This window comes from Fundulus heteroclitus, unplaced genomic scaffold (genome assembly GCF_011125445.2).
Source record: "Fundulus heteroclitus isolate FHET01 unplaced genomic scaffold, MU-UCD_Fhet_4.1 scaffold_544, whole genome shotgun sequence".
In the NCBI taxonomy this organism is placed as follows: domain Eukaryota; kingdom Metazoa; phylum Chordata; class Actinopteri; order Cyprinodontiformes; family Fundulidae; genus Fundulus; species Fundulus heteroclitus.
The window spans coordinates 24366-30365 of NW_023396972.1; positions in this window are offsets into that span (position 1 = coordinate 24366).

Sequence of the window (6000 nt, forward strand, 5' to 3'; positions counted from 1 at the left end):
AAATCGCAAACCTGAAAAGGAAAAATACTCACCTGAAAGCAACGCAAACCTGTAAAGGAAAAATACTTACCATAAATAAATGCAAACCTGAAAAAGAGAAATACTTACCACATATACCTATAAAAGGAAGAAAAAGAACAGACAGAAAGAAGACACGGACGCAATAGGACCTGATGAAGACACAATACACAGTCGAAACGTCGTCGACAGACCGTCCGTGATTAATTACGAAAAACAGAAAAGCCAAGAAGAGCACGAATCAGAGAAACAGAAGAAAAACACATAGAAGGAACAGGAAAGCCAAGAAAGGCACATATTGAAGAAACAGAAAAAAGCAGAATACACAGACAAAGAGAAACTTAGAAAAAGTACACTATAAAAAGACACATAACTCAAGACAGAGACCAAACAACACCGAAACTGACAGAGGGTATAAAAGGGGCCTGTTAAAGACACTGATGATTATTATTAGATAGCCAAGGCGACTGGGGATGGGAGACTTGGTGGCTGACCGACACCATGATGGCCAGTGCCTTCCAGTTCCCCCCTTCGGGGGGAACTGTCATATCTTTGGTTCCCTAACCTGCCCGTGCCTCTGGTCAAGCGGCAGTCACTGGGTCTCCCTATCCTAACCCCACCCCTGTATCTGACCCTTACCCTAACCTCACCCCCACCCCATGCCTAAACCTAACCCTGAGCCCAAACTAAAAATCTAAAAAGATGTGTAAATAGGGAAAGACAGAAAGAAGGAAAGGAAATAGGGGGTGCCTAATCTAATTAGAGAAACAAAGAAGAGAAAATTATCTAAATTAAGAAAGACAGAGAGAAGAACAGAACGGGGGGTGCCATATATATAAAGAAACAGACAGAAAATCAGAGAACCCTACCCCACCCCGGATTCAAAAGACAGCGAGAGAGACAGGCCCGCCTCCAGGAGCTGCGGGATACCAGCCCAGGGGACCTAGTAGCGACAGATAGATTGGGCATCCCGCGACCCAGGGAGAGGCAACGCGAGGACTAAGACCCCACAGAATTCCGCATGAAGCGAGGTACAGATATTGGGCATCCCACGCCCCAAAGGGAGGCAATAAGAGGACTAAGACCCCACAGATTTCCGCATAAAGCGAGGTACGTGTTCCGACAGAGTAAACCCAATGGCTGGGATTCCCGTCGGTGAATGGACGGTTGGGTCTGTCTCTTTGGCGGCTGCGAGTAATCCGACCCTTACCCCATTCCATATCCTGACCCCTATTGACCCCTAGCTAACCCTAATTCCCCATTCCCTACCCTAATCCCACTATCAACCCTACATAGAAACCTAAAATAAGGATAACTAAATGATTAATGTTGGGATTAATTGAATCTAAACTAAGAGATATATAAGGAACAGGAGGATGAGGGATCTTTCAAATTCAAATTGGACACAGAGGGGATAGGATCATCAAAAAAACAGAAAAGCTCAGAAATAGCAGGAATCAAGAAACAAATTAAAAAATCATTTTATTGGAGGGGTAAAGAAACAGAAAAGCTAAGGAAAGCATATAGAAAAAAACAGAAAAAAACAGAAAAAGGAATAAATACCAAAAAAATACATAAATATACCTACCTAGAACCAAAAAAAACCCAAACCTGAAAAGAAAACATACTTACCTGGATAAAACACAAACCTGAAAAGGAAATAATACTTACCTGAAAAAAACGCAAACCTGAAAAGGAAGAAATACTTACCTGAAGGAAACGCTAACCTGAAAAGGAAAAACACTTACCTGAAAAAATCGCAAACCTGAAAAGGAAAAATACTCACCTGGAAAAATCGCAAACCTGAAAAGGAAAAATACTCACCTGAAAGCAACGCAAACCTGTAAAGGAAAAATACTTACCATAAATAAATGCAAACCTGAAAAAGAGAAATACTTACCACATATACCTATAAAAGGAAGAAAAAGAACAGACAGAAAGAAGACACGGACGCAATAGGACCTGATGAAGACACAATACACAGTCGAAACGTCGTCGACAGACCGTCCGTGATTAATTACGAAAAACAGAAAAGCCAAGAAGAGCACGAATCAGAGAAACAGAAGAAAAACACATAGAAGGAACAGGAAAGCCAAGAAAGGCACATATTGAAGAAACAGAAAAAAGCAGAATACACAGACAAAGAGAAACTTAGAAAAAGTACACTATAAAAAGACACATAACTCAAGACAGAGACCAAACAACACCGAAACTGACAGAGGGTATAAAAGGGGCCTGTTAAAGACACTGATGATTATTATTAGATAGCCAAGGCGACTGGGGATGGGAGACTTGGTGGCTGACCGACACCATGATGGCCAGTGCCTTCCAGTTCCCCCCTTCGGGGGGAACTGTCATATCTTTGGTTCCCTAACCTGCCCGTGCCTCTGGTCAAGCGGCAGTCACTGGGTCTCCCTATCCTAACCCCACCCCTGTATCTGACCCTTACCCTAACCTCACCCCCACCCCATGCCTAAACCTAACCCTGAGCCCAAACTAAAAATCTAAAAAGATGTGTAAATAGGGAAAGACAGAAAGAAGGAAAGGAAATAGGGGGTGCCTAATCTAATTAGAGAAACAAAGAAGAGAAAATTATCTAAATTAAGAAAGACAGAGAGAAGAACAGAACGGGGGGTGCCATATATATAAAGAAACAGACAGAAAATCAGAGAACCCTACCCCACCCCGGATTCAAAAGACAGCGAGAGAGACAGGCCCGCCTCCAGGAGCTGCGGGATACCAGCCCAGGGGACCTAGTAGCGACAGATAGATTGGGCATCCCGCGACCCAGGGAGAGGCAACGCGAGGACTAAGACCCCACAGAATTCCGCATGAAGCGAGGTACAGATATTGGGCATCCCACGCCCCAAAGGGAGGCAATAAGAGGACTAAGACCCCACAGATTTCCGCATAAAGCGAGGTACGTGTTCCGACAGAGTAAACCCAATGGCTGGGATTCCCGTCGGTGAATGGACGGTTGGGTCTGTCTCTTTGGCGGCTGCGAGTAATCCGACCCTTACCCCATTCCATATCCTGACCCCTATTGACCCCTAGCTAACCCTAATTCCCCATTCCCTACCCTAATCCCACTATCAACCCTACATAGAAACCTAAAATAAGGATAACTAAATGATTAATGTTGGGATTAATTGAATCTAAACTAAGAGATATATAAGGAACAGGAGGATGAGGGATCTTTCAAATTCAAATTGGACACAGAGGGGATAGGATCATCAAAAAAACAGAAAAGCTCAGAAATAGCAGGAATCAAGAAACAAATTAAAAAATCATTTTATTGGAGGGGTAAAGAAACAGAAAAGCTAAGGAAAGCATATAGAAAAAAACAGAAAAAAACAGAAAAAGGAATAAATACCAAAAAAATACATAAATATACCTACCTAGAACCAAAAAAAACCCAAACCTGAAAAGAAAACATACTTACCTGGATAAAACACAAACCTGAAAAGGAAATAATACTTACCTGAAAAAAACGCAAACCTGAAAAGGAAGAAATACTTACCTGAAGGAAACGCTAACCTGAAAAGGAAAAACACTTACCTGAAAAAATCGCAAACCTGAAAAGGAAAAATACTCACCTGGAAAAATCGCAAACCTGAAAAGGAAAAATACTCACCTGAAAGCAACGCAAACCTGTAAAGGAAAAATACTTACCATAAATAAATGCAAACCTGAAAAAGAGAAATACTTACCACATATACCTATAAAAGGAAGAAAAAGAACAGACAGAAAGAAGACACGGACGCAATAGGACCTGATGAAGACACAATACACAGTCGAAACGTCGTCGACAGACCGTCCGTGATTAATTACGAAAAACAGAAAAGCCAAGAAGAGCACGAATCAGAGAAACAGAAGAAAAACACATAGAAGGAACAGGAAAGCCAAGAAAGGCACATATTGAAGAAACAGAAAAAAGCAGAATACACAGACAAAGAGAAACTTAGAAAAAGTACACTATAAAAAGACACATAACTCAAGACAGAGACCAAACAACACCGAAACTGACAGAGGGTATAAAAGGGGCCTGTTAAAGACACTGATGATTATTATTAGATAGCCAAGGCGACTGGGGATGGGAGACTTGGTGGCTGACCGACACCATGATGGCCAGTGCCTTCCAGTTCCCCCCTTCGGGGGGAACTGTCATATCTTTGGTTCCCTAACCTGCCCGTGCCTCTGGTCAAGCGGCAGTCACTGGGTCTCCCTATCCTAACCCCACCCCTGTATCTGACCCTTACCCTAACCTCACCCCCACCCCATGCCTAAACCTAACCCTGAGCCCAAACTAAAAATCTAAAAAGATGTGTAAATAGGGAAAGACAGAAAGAAGGAAAGGAAATAGGGGGTGCCTAATCTAATTAGAGAAACAAAGAAGAGAAAATTATCTAAATTAAGAAAGACAGAGAGAAGAACAGAACGGGGGGTGCCATATATATAAAGAAACAGACAGAAAATCAGAGAACCCTACCCCACCCCGGATTCAAAAGACAGCGAGAGAGACAGGCCCGCCTCCAGGAGCTGCGGGATACCAGCCCAGGGGACCTAGTAGCGACAGATAGATTGGGCATCCCGCGACCCAGGGAGAGGCAACGCGAGGACTAAGACCCCACAGAATTCCGCATGAAGCGAGGTACAGATATTGGGCATCCCACGCCCCAAAGGGAGGCAATAAGAGGACTAAGACCCCACAGATTTCCGCATAAAGCGAGGTACGTGTTCCGACAGAGTAAACCCAATGGCTGGGATTCCCGTCGGTGAATGGACGGTTGGGTCTGTCTCTTTGGCGGCTGCGAGTAATCCGACCCTTACCCCATTCCATATCCTGACCCCTATTGACCCCTAGCTAACCCTAATTCCCCATTCCCTACCCTAATCCCACTATCAACCCTACATAGAAACCTAAAATAAGGATAACTAAATGATTAATGTTGGGATTAATTGAATCTAAACTAAGAGATATATAAGGAACAGGAGGATGAGGGATCTTTCAAATTCAAATTGGACACAGAGGGGATAGGATCATCAAAAAAACAGAAAAGCTCAGAAATAGCAGGAATCAAGAAACAAATTAAAAAATCATTTTATTGGAGGGGTAAAGAAACAGAAAAGCTAAGGAAAGCATATAGAAAAAAACAGAAAAAAACAGAAAAAGGAATAAATACCAAAAAAATACATAAATATACCTACCTAGAACCAAAAAAAACCCAAACCTGAAAAGAAAACATACTTACCTGGATAAAACACAAACCTGAAAAGGAAATAATACTTACCTGAAAAAAACGCAAACCTGAAAAGGAAGAAATACTTACCTGAAGGAAACGCTAACCTGAAAAGGAAAAACACTTACCTGAAAAAATCGCAAACCTGAAAAGGAAAAATACTCACCTGGAAAAATCGCAAACCTGAAAAGGAAAAATACTCACCTGAAAGCAACGCAAACCTGTAAAGGAAAAATACTTACCATAAATAAATGCAAACCTGAAAAAGAGAAATACTTACCACATATACCTATAAAAGGAAGAAAAAGAACAGACAGAAAGAAGACACGGACGCAATAGGACCTGATGAAGACACAATACACAGTCGAAACGTCGTCGACAGACCGTCCGTGATTAATTACGAAAAACAGAAAAGCCAAGAAGAGCACGAATCAGAGAAACAGAAGAAAAACACATAGAAGGAACAGGAAAGCCAAGAAAGGCACATATTGAAGAAACAGAAAAAAGCAGAATACACAGACAAAGAGAAACTTAGAAAAAGTACACTATAAAAAGACACATAACTCAAGACAGAGACCAAACAACACCGAAACTGACAGAGGGTATAAAAGGGGCCTGTTAAAGACACTGATGATTATTATTAGATAGCCAAGGCGACTGGGGATGGGAGACTTGGTGGCTGACCGACACCATGATGGCCAGTGCCTTCCAGTTCCCCCCTTCGGGGGGAACTGTCATATCT